The 12,119-nt window shown below is 40.7% G+C and overlaps 1 protein-coding gene across 2 annotated transcripts in view; it reads left to right on the forward strand.

The window, feature by feature from the left end:
* Positions 1-12,119, forward strand: part of MAP4K1 (mitogen-activated protein kinase kinase kinase kinase 1) — a 65,857-nt gene that overhangs the window by 12,959 nt on the left and 40,779 nt on the right. The window lies entirely within an intron of this gene.

Genomic DNA, 12,119 nt, shown 5'->3' on the forward strand with positions numbered 1-12,119 from the left:
CATTAATAATGTGCAATTAATAATGTTAGCATTTAATAGTTTGTAAATCTGTTTTTATTAAGAATAAAGTTTTGTTTTTTTTTACAGTAGAATTAACCGTTGTGAACATTCAAATGATGAATAAAGAAATAATACAGTAGTTCATGAGTTTGAGACTAAATAAGGCTCCATGCACACAGAGCAAAATCCTGCCAGCCTCCCCGTCATAATGACAGTCTATGGGAGGCTTGCGCCTCCTCTCTCTGCGCTGAAGAATGAACATGCGCCGAGAGAGGAGGCATGCAAGCCTCCCATTGACTGTCATTATGACGGAGGCTGGCGGGATTCTGCCACTTTTGCTCCGTGTGCACGGAGCCTAAGAGGCAACAAGCCTCCAGTCTATTCAGCTAAAGGCAGTGGTCAGAGCGTTTTTTAATTAAGTTTTTTTTTAACTTATTATTATATATTTAGTTTTTAGTGATAAAGGTTTTGCATGTTTTTAAAAAATAAAAAAATATTTTTTTGCACATTTTAGGTTCCTCTTTGGAAACTTCTATGAACAATTCATACTCCTCTTCTCATCCGCTGATGTAAATGCACATATCAGCTATGCGAAGGGGTTAAAAATATGTTTCACATAACAAAAGTATGAGTTTTTGATTACACATTCCCTTTACCTCTCCCCCTCTTAAAACTTTCGCTTCCTTCCGTTTTTTTTATTTTTGTTCTACATTACAAATTTTTTTAAATGTATTTTTTGATTAAGTTTTAGAGAAGTAAAGAATTATTTGCATTTTGTATCTCAGTGTTAATGTTGGTGGAGTCATAGAAGATTTAAAGAGGACGTGTAGCCAAAAAAGATCAAAAAGAACACTAGATGTTGCTATCAATAAATAGCTTAGGGTGCCATAATACCACACCCTTTCTCTGAAATATGTAAGTTCAAAGTTTGTGTTACTATTTAGTCAGATGGGTGTGTACTTAATTGAATTATGGGAGGGACTATCAGGTGATGGGTGTGATTATAAAGTCAGGGGTATGTGTAAGCCTAATACACACCTCTCAATGTAGAATTTTCCCACCTCTTACTGTAGAATCTTACCCATCATCTGACAATTACCTGAACTGTCTGAAAAAAATATAAACCCAAATATCACAGGAAAAGAACGGCATCTCAAGAAACTGTAAAAAGGTGTGTGATCAGGTGCTGATATAGCTCCCTGCTGCACAAAATACAACTCATGCATAACTTCCCATTGATATGTGCTTTGTCTTGATCGATGTGTGAAGTTCGGAGAAAAAATTATTTGTCCAGCCCATACCTAGTCACGGCTCTCTGCCTCAGCACGCTGTGCAGGGGTGATTGACAGGCAAAGAGGCCCATTGGTGGTTCCCTTGGTGGTTCCCTTTAAACCCTTTCTGCACCATGACGTAAAGTAGCGTTGTGGTGCCAGTAAAGGGGTATAGATGGGGATCATTATGTGACCCATGTCTTTACTGTCCGGCCCTCGACTGCTCTCGGTAGCTGAGGACCGTCGCTAGTAGCCAAAACGGAGTGATCCTCTGCACCAGCTACTTAACCATTTGAATCAAAACTGACAGCGACATTTAAATTGTGTTCCATACCTGTCATTGGTGGTCCAGTAGCCAGATTGGCTCCCCACAATGATATTATGGGGAGCTGATCCATTCTACAGGCATCCTTGGTCCTCTGCTATGCCTCCCGGGCTGCCTTTTTTGGCAGTTGTTAGAGGCTGCCTTCAGTGGCCCCTAACAATCAAGTGCAGATTCTGTGTATCAATGCAGTACATATTTACTGCATTGATCCCTATGAACAATTATGGCAGTGTTCATAGTAGGGACCTAGGGACCTACAAAAATATGTAAAAAACAAACAACTATTTTTAATATAAATAAATCCATTCTATAATAAAAATGTAAATCACCCCCTCCTATTTTTAAACTAAAATTTAAAAAAAAGTATAATAATAAAGATATTTGCTATGGCCATGTGCGAATCGCCCAGACTATTAAATGATCACATTCCTGATCTCGCATGGTAATTGTTGCAAACAAAATTGGTACTTTTTGGTCACATCACATTCCAAAATCCAGAACATGGCGAAAAAATGATGCCTCACATAGCCCTATAGCCCAAAAAATAAAAGCATTATAAGGATAAGAATTTTAAACACAATTGGCAAATATGCAAGATGTGGTCTATGGGTCCAGTGCGAAGTCCCATTCAAGTCTATACGGCAAACAGATCACTGATTTCAGGGAGACCAGCCAAAGAAGACACTGTCGGCTACTAGGCATTGCTCCCACCAAGCCAGAATCCTACTCCACAACGATGAGGGGCAACACCCTGAAACAGCTGTCTATGGATGTATACCTGGTCTTGGCATTAGACTTGTAATTGAGTTGGCTATTGCCTGAAGGGGCCACTTAATATGGTGGTTTTGGTGGTCTCCATACAGGAACCATCCCTTTGCTAGGTCCTTCCCTTGAGGGATATCTGGCTAGTCCCATGTTTTGAGACTCGTAACTGAGGCTCCGCGGACCCTTTTGCATATTGTTGATTCCAGCCTATGGGGCAACAGATAGGATGTTGGATACAAAAGATTCAGCTTTGGGCATTCGGTGTTCCCGTCCCTTCTCATCCAGGATGGTGCTATTGCTGAATCACTGGCCTTATGTGAACCAAGTTTATGTGAGCCTAAACTTCCTATAAATGCATGAATACCATAACCTTAAAATCTAATAAACTAAATTTTTGGAAGAATCGTTTATGCATGTATGGAGCAAGCAAACATTTGTGTCTGGTCTTTGCTTTAACCTCACTGTCCCATTAGTCTTTTGGGGTGGTCTTACTACACCTCTCACCTTGCCAAACAGTTTTCCTCCTTATCCCGGAGTGATCATATATTAGTATGAAACAAGGGTCCTCTCAATAACTGTCAGCAGAAGCATTTGTCTTTTTAGTGATAGGATAGCATGACAATTTCTTAGATGCACACGTGTATGCACAGCATTGCAAACCAATGTAATTACTATAAAAGGGTGATACCCTGCAAGACTTTCCACGGAACCCAAAGGAGACTCCCTCCTACATCAGGGGTTCCCCTGTCACAGTGGTGTTTGTTGTTCCACTTGTCATCTCTAAAGACTGCTGATGACATTTAAAATGTTTCTTTTATAAGACAAATGATAGCGGTAATGAAAGGATAGACTCATACATACAGTAGATCACAGACTAAGATAGGGAGTCGTTTTGAATGTATCGCCTACTCCCTCTGGTTTTCATTGTTTAGCTATGGTCACAGATAGAAAAAATATCATTTATCATATGGTGTACAGGGCCCAGATGCAAATAAATCTTGTGCTTGTATTGCAAATAAATTATTACCATCTTGGACCTCTGCCCCGTTCATGCCAGAGAGAAGAGACTGGAAAAGGGCAGGATGGTGGTATGTGCGCACATACTGTATACCATTATTTTGACAAAAAATGCCAGGGAAATTTACACCATCTATGAGCTGGCGTAGATTTCACTACAAGCACACAGAGAGGCTTTGGTGCACACGGGATTGATGTAGAGACACTGGACCTTTACATAAATCCAGTGAGCCTGTACACTCCTGGGGGATTTCTAAGACTGGCGCAGGAAATGGCGGTCTTAATCTTTGGTCCTTTGGACCCACTCAGTGTACAAGGGGTTTTCAAACTTAAAACTATTTGTCCACTATTCACAGTACAGGGGACAAGTAAGAGATCACGGGGGTCTCGGGCGGCCTTCATGCCCCCTGGCGATCTCCAGATAAGCCCCCGGCTCCATTGTGAATACAGCCACGGCAGGGACGGAGACAGACTGCAAAGGGCCCCTGTGCAATAAATATGTTTGGGCCCCCATAACCTATTCGTTTCTCCACCTTTCTGCCTTAAAGGCGCACACATATGTACTCCTGGGTATCCGGTACGTGTCCTGTTTTTTTGGGAGGGCCCTACAGCACAGCACAGATGCCAGGGCCCATTAAAGGACTGTACTGTAGTCTGTGCAGGCCCCAGTGTAGGACTGGGGGACCTGTGGCCAACCAATTAAACTGATCATGGGGGAAACCCAAATAAAGAACCCATCAGAAGTGACATGCTGACCTTGTCCCATCTTGGATCTGATCTCCCGTCATTGACCGTATTTACTGTATGTTGTGCCCTATCTTTTGCTTTTAGCCTCGCTACAGAGATATCACATGGTGTTTTTAGCCTTGCTATAGAGATATCACATGGCAGAGTAAGGCAACCAGTCCGATCCCCTGAAGGCCCAGTAACGCTTTGTCAGTGTGAGTGTGCATGAGGTAGAGAGTCCTTGTTCCTGAGACTCTCTTCTGTTAAAGGGGTTATCCAGCGCTACAAAAACATGGCCACTTTTCCCCTACTGTTGTCTCCAGTTTGGGTGGGGCTTTGAAACTCAGTTCCATTGAAGTAAATGGAGCTTAATTGCAAACTGCACCTGAACTTGAGACAACAGTAAGGGTAAAAGTGGCCATGTTTTTGTAGCGCTGGATAACCCCTTTAATTATGTCCTGGCTGGTGGTTTGTGGGTGCCCTGTTGTGCGCACACAGTAGACCAAGATACTGGGACTCAAAGATGGTTGCAGCATGATGGGTAACCTTTACTGAACAGCTTCAATAAATTAGGGGCACAGATCTTAAATGGCTGCAGTAACAGTACCTTAGGCAGATAACCACAAGTAGTAAATGACATTGAGCAGTTTGAATGCCTGAAGTTCTTGCTTGTCTTGGCTCTTGCTTGGCTCTCGGCTAAGTTCAGAGGCTCTAAAGAGGTAAAAAAAAAAATCCTTTCTTGGCTTGACCTTTCTAGAAATTCCTTTAGGTCAAAGCGAAGACTGGATGCAGGATGGTTGAGTCCTCTGCTTTGTAGCCTGTTGTGGTACACATGATCCTGGTTGGCTTTTAGCACTTACGCTGAGCCTAACGAACCCAATTGAGTTCAAGAAAGTAGGCAACTCTTTGAGTGAAAGAGAATAGGAAAATGTATAGACTACCTATTTTGGGTTAATTGACTAAAGTCAGTTGTGATTGGCTTTGGAGAGTATAACTGACTAAGCCAAAAGGATATTCCCCTAACTAGAAGGTTCTAGAGAAGTCTAGCAAGACAGTGGGGGGCTGAGGGGGCTCAAGGTACTAAAATGTAATTAATAGCGAAGAGGACAGGAGCGGCACTCACCAGTGTAAAATAGCTTCAATCTTTATTGGAGTTCACTGTATGCTCTGCTGGGAAGGGGTTAGATGGATCGGCAGGCGCGTCCGTAGATGAATGCTTTTGTGCCCATGGCGCTTGGTCTCCATGAATAGTGTACTGTAGTGCCGGCTACCCTTGTCTCACTCTACTACTCAAATTTCATACTGCTGTACCCCTAATAGTTATGCCCCCAGTTATTCATTGTTACGTACTCTGTCTGTTAATCTCCCAGTAGTTTATTATACAGAAGATGTATTCTAGCACTCAAATGACCAACATATCTTACAATATTATATATATTTTTTTAATGCTAGTGTTGACCCATAGTGCTGTCATGCCAATGAATAAATTATCCCCTCCCCAGGAATATTTGGTAAAGAACCATAGCGTAGCGTCCCAAGGCACCTACTTACTTCACTTCCTAGCTTGTTCCTTCATGGTCATTTTCTGTTAGCCAGCCTTGGTGGTGTTGGTGATGTTTCTCATATAAGATCCTTTAGATGTGTGCATCTGGTTGTTTTTTTTTTTTGGGGGGGGGGGGGGGGGGGAGGGGGTATTTCTCATGTTGAAGGGCAGTTATAAATGCAACATTTGCATGGTTCTCAATGACATTGTTATATTCCGTTGTACAGCCTATATGTGGCCTCAGGTCGGTAGTATCACAATCATTGTCTTCTACTTGGTGAATAATGGTGCTTCCATGTGTTGTGCTATAGGGTCTAGTGGGTTTATCCCAGAACATCACAATCATGGTACAATTTTATGTGAATTTGCCCATTTGGCCAGCTGCACAAGAACATAATATGGACGCAAGTTCTGGCCTTACCATGGGTCTGATAACCTAGGAGACTTTCCTGCCGATCCACCTCTTTTTGATAATAAAAGCTCATTCTCGTGATCATACAGTTAGAATTATATCAACTATCTGCAGAATATAAAGTGTATCCTCTTCTGCAAAGGTTATATCCTTATTTATAATTGAGACAAGTTAACATATTGTCAGTTTAACCAATACACAGCAAAACTGTGAATTGTGGTTTGATGAAAGTATTAACTCAAAAGGTTAAAGGAGTCATAGTTTCATTTTTTGTCTTCACGTTTGCACCTACCAATAAAGTTCCACATTTGTAGCTTGTTATATACAGTTTATCCCCTGTATCTTTTCTACTAGTAGTTCTAGAATAGCCTATGATTAGTATGGCTACTGTATGGGCAGAAACTACGGAACCAAGCAGTTGTGTTTTTGCACCACGGGAAATAACCCAGTCTTAAATATTACATTGTTCCTTCTTGCCTTAACGACCCCACCTCTCATAATAACATTAACCATAAATGTGGTTAGTTGTTGTCTTTGTGCCATGACACAAACAAATAACGGAAATATCAATAAGCTTGTTATGCACATAGTCCAGATAATCTCTGTAGATAGTCTAGAAACTAGGGTTGAGTGAATTTGTCAAAATGTTCGGATTCAGCAAAGTTATCCAATCCCAAATCAAACGCGGAGCGTTCAAGTTCGGATAACATTGCCGAACTCTTTGATATAAATTCATTGACTAAAAAAAAAAAAAATCGTCGACTGATAGAATGCCTCTACGGCGCACTCAACGACAGTTTGCCCAGTTGATAGATTTTGAGAAGGGGGCACATGATTGGACTGAGAGAACCTGGATGGTTGTTTCGACAAATTGCTCACCATGTCGGTTGTTCTGATCAGGCTGTGGTTATATGAGGGCACCCACACGGCAAACAGACTCTGGACACCCCAGAAACAGGAAACGTCCACACACAGAAAAGGTTTTTCAGGAATGTTTCCACCAGATTTCAACACTTCCTTGGCTACTCGGTTGCCAGATTTTTTTGCCAATTAAGCATTTATGGTGAGCCAGCTTTGTCTCTATGTCTCTATGTAGTGCTATTTAGACTCCGAACATATAGCTGTGCCGTGTGCATAGTCTTAATCTACATAAAAGACTAATTTTGTACATACATTAAAGAACTACAATCTGTAAGGAAGCGGTGATATGCGTGGGGCATCCTGCACTGCAGAACACTGGGCTGCTGATCTAGTATTTTTATACTTTCAATAAGTTGGGTATATTTTACACCACCATTTTTTTTCCAAACATATTTATTCTGTTGAAAAGCACAGAAGAATTTATTACAGACATAACATGTAGGCATATCCTCTTATGCACCAGTATTTTCCTCTTTATACATCCAAGAAAAAGAAAAAACATCTCTCTCTCTTTTTACTTGGGAAATGACATGTTCCATGGTAGGCATCTCAGGACAGACACCTTTTGGCGACTAGTAAAAAAACATGTATTAGGCAGGTAATAACTATCTTGTCCTAAGAAACATGTAAGATCATCAAGTGTGGGTCTACTGGAATGGTCACGTGTAATTTGGTTTTTATCATGTCTGACAAAGCTTCCCAGAAGGGCATAACTCTTGGGCATGTATACAGATCATGGTACAGATCAGTCAGCCATTCACCACACTTGGGACATGCAATAGTTCTCTGAGGGTGATCCGGGGTTCTGGAGAAATTAAACCCATATACTGTATGTAGTGTATTATTTTAAAGTGTGATTCCCGCCATTGTTCACAAATGATAGCTGACCGCACTGCCTCCCACCCTTTCAGTATCGGTTCACTCAGATTAGGCAAAGTCATGTACCAATGCTCTGGTTTATGTGGCGATCCATATACCTGCTCTTTTCCAGTATTGGAAAAAAGAATGAAGCCCTGTCTGGGCGAATTCCTGGTGATGCCATAGGTCCATATGTGAGCTCATTAACATAGGGAGGCCTAGCAACTTATGAGCATGTTGCCATCTTTTTTACATATTGGTTTTATCTGATGAAGGATTTAAAGGGATATTCTTGATGCACAAAGTTATAACAAAACCAGTGGGGGTCTAACCGCACATTAATCACAAAACCAGAGAGCAAATGTTCCCTGAATGAATGGAGTGCACCATACTTGTCTACTTATTATCAATGGGGCATCTGAACACTGATGAGTGCTCTTAGGGGCTTCCAAACATTATCAAGCGTGTGTATGGCCAGTGTCCCGTTCATTCTTTCTGAAGCTTCCATACATTGTGAAGGGCTTGTCAAAGTTGGAAGCCACAAAAAGAATGACTGGTATAATGTACCCTGTTCGTTCACAGGGCAGTCCAGCCTTACTATTGGTGTTATTTATCACCTGACAAAGTTGGGCCAGCATCACTGCTCAACATGGGATGCGAGTACTATTTGGTGTGATTAGTCTACCTGACTGGGACTGGACCTCCACCAGTCCACCATGAAATGCAGCCACCAAAAAACAGGCCATCCCTTTCAGGGTGTGCACATAAAAATTCCCTCCCGCCCTAGAGCACATTCTCCATTGTAAGGTAGATAGTGAATTTCTGTTTGGGGTCACATTCCCACCATATTGGATGGAAGTTAAAGCAATGTGGGTATAGATCTATTATCCATACTCTAGGTGGTTTTCAGATTTGGCTGGCTACATAGTATGTCAACGATTTGAGACTAATGTTTCTTATGAGTGCTGATGAATTTGGTATTAGTTCACTATTATTTTTCTAGTAATGTTCGTGCATGTAGATTTACGCTGATATTAAATTGATCTAATAAACGTTATATATGCAACTAGGACTTTATAGATGCTGTGCCATATGTTCAAGGGCTCCCAGCAGTCGGACCCCCCAATCAGCTTGTGGCTATGGCATAACTTTGTGGGCTGGGAATACCTCTTTGATCTCTGCCTCAATACTATTCAGTATATTAGGCTATGGTTCTGCAGCTAGATAGCGTTCCATATTGTTATTAGAATGAATGTCTAGTTTTAAGGGCTTCATCTGTTTTATACGCTATCCTGGGTTCACACTACGTATATTTCAGTCAGTATTGTGGTCCTCATATTGCAACAAAAACCAGGAGTGGATTAAAAACACAGAAAGGCTCTGTTCACACAATGATGAAATTGAGTGGATGGCCGCCATTTAATGGCAAATATTTGCTGTTATTTTAAAACAACGGCTGTTGTATTGAAATAATGGCAGTTATTTACTTTTATATGGTGGCCATCCACTCAATTTCACCATTGTGTGAACAGATTCTTTCTGTGTTTTTAATCCACTCCTGGTTTTGGTTGCAATATGAGGACCACAATACTGACTGAAATATACGTAGTGTGAACCCAGCTTAAACATGTATTCACAATTCAGCAGGCTTAATAGCAGAAAATTCCCAAGTTTGGCTGTTAGGGGTGTGTCTGACTACAAGCTTGTTGTCAGATTCCAACAACAACTGAGCTCAACTGTTAGGGGTGTGTCTGACTACAAGCTTGTTGTCAGAATCCAATAATGACCTGTAGAATTGTGAAAGCAGCTCTGGAATATGATACTGCATGTATCATGTAGTACAAGATAAGTAAAGTTTTATGTAGATTCTATGCATGTATAAGCTGTAATGTGTTATTTAATATAAAATTAGTTCTTAACAACCATAAGGAAATGGGAATACTTGATAAATTATTTAAATGTATAATAGTCTGCTTACTGGTTACCGGTTTTGGACTACACCGAGGATTATTTGTAGACCACCAACGTCATTGGTTAATTGTCTGATCTATATTGGTGTATATGCCTTATGATGTTGTCACATGGAAATGTCACAGTTCTTATATGTACCATTTTTAACTGTTTTATGTGGCCCATATTTTCCCCTTTGCATGAGCAAAACCAGTGTAATCATGAAGACATATATGTTGTCTTGATATTAATAGTCTGTCAGACAGTCAGTAGGTGTACAGCATATATTCATATACTGGTGTGGTTTTTACTGTTATTGTCTATCTATAATTTACTCAACTCAACGCGTCTTGTTTTTAATACTTTAAGTACGCAATGGATAGTTCATGAGGTAGCAGAATTTCTTGCTCACGTTTAATTAAAGGGGTTATCTGGGTTAGGAAACTCTGAGTTAAAGGGAATCAATCAGCTGTATGTCATGCTTACAGCTCACGTGTCAAGGAGTGGCTGCCAAGCTCCTTCCCCAGAACTGACAAAGTGATCCTAAAAGGGAATGTATCACCTAGATTATTTTTTTCCACATATTGGAACATGTTTTTATTCTAATCGGGTTCTATTTTCTGTTTAGAACTTTTTATTTTATTTTATTTGTAGTACATTATTAAGGGGTCTTATTAATAATAATAATAATAATAATAATAATAATAATGCTTTTATTTGTATAGCGCCAACTGATTCTGAAGCACTTTACACAGTTTGACAGTTTTGGTCCCTGTCCCCATTAGGATTCACAATCTAAATGGACCTATCTATATGTTTTGTGTGTGTGTGGGGGGGGGGGGGGGAGGAGCGAAGAACCTGGAGGAAACCCATCCAAACACGGAGAATAAATACAAACTCTTTGCTTATGTTGTGTTTGGTGGGATTTAAACCCAGGACCCCAGCGCTGCAAGGGGGCTGCCATGGGGGCTGCCATGGGGGCTGCCATCATCCCAAAGCTGTTTTTAATAGAATTTAGTGACATGCTTTACAGGAAGCCTCATGGAAATAGACACAATTAATCTTATTTTGGTATGGGGAACACTCAACAGGCAGGGGGAAGATAAATTGCTATTGTTTTTGCTATGTACTGCTGTACAGATCACCTTCAGCAGCCTCTTCCTTATCATCATATACAGAACAGGAAGTCTCAGCTTAGTTTTAAGCCTAGTGGTTAGAACTAGGGATGGTCCGAACCTGCCGAGGTTCGGGTTCGTATGAACCCGAACGCTCGGCATCAGATTCCCGCTGTCTGCCCGCTCCATGCAGCGGGTGGTTACAGCGGGAGGACCGCCTGGAAAACTGGGATACAGCCTATGACTATGGCTGCATCCCAGTTTTTCAGGCGGTCCTCCCGCTGTATCTGCCCGCTCCACGGAGAGGGCAGACATCGGGAATCATTTCCGAACCAGGTTCGGACCATCCCTAGTTAGAACAAAAGCTGCAAGATTTCAAGATTATTTTATAATGTACAGTAGATGGCAACATCAAATTTGCTTCGTTTAGATGAGCGATTCACTAGTCTCTAGTTTTACTGGATCTACAATAAATTGTGAATGTATGCATTTGTGAACCGAATGTATCTGCCCTGCCAGAAGTTTGTTTCATGCACTCCAAGACAACAGCAACTGGCTTGGACATTTTGGAACTTGGGGTGAGAATCTTGGACTTTTTCTTCATAATACAGAATCTATATTATAAAGAAAAAGTCCAAAATTCTCACCCCAAGGTCCAAAATGTCCAAGCCAGTTTCTAATTTTCTATTTTAATATCTATAATATAGATGGTAAAATGGAAAATTAGAAAAAAACACCCAATAAGAAAATATGTAAAATATTAAATCTTGTTTAAATAATTTTAATGGATTCTGGGTTGGGTTGACTTTACATGGGTTATCCGAAATTAATTGGGCTGAAATGCATGCAAACCATCTGTCGAGGCTGCAGCAGGTGTGCTAAAATTCCACAGCACAGATTTCGAGGGTATATTTACAATTTCTGCCATTGATTAAAGAAAAAATTTCAATTAAAAAATAATAATAATAGTTTCCTTTTTCTAGAAACCATGTGACACCTGTCTATGGGTTGTGTCTGGTATTGCAACCCAGTTGCATTTAAGTGGATGGGGCTAAGTTAAAATAACACACACCCTGTGGAAAGGTGTGGTGCTGTTTTTGGAAGAACCCAACCATGTTTTACCAATTTGTGTGTAGCCTTAATAAACCTTTACAAGATGCTTTAACCTCTTCTTCTGAGATACTCATGGTGGAACATTTTGTGGTGAGAGCCTTAG

The sequence above is a fragment of the Dendropsophus ebraccatus genome, chromosome 10, assembly GCF_027789765.1.
Source record: "Dendropsophus ebraccatus isolate aDenEbr1 chromosome 10, aDenEbr1.pat, whole genome shotgun sequence".
NCBI lineage: Eukaryota > Metazoa > Chordata > Amphibia > Anura > Hylidae > Dendropsophus > Dendropsophus ebraccatus.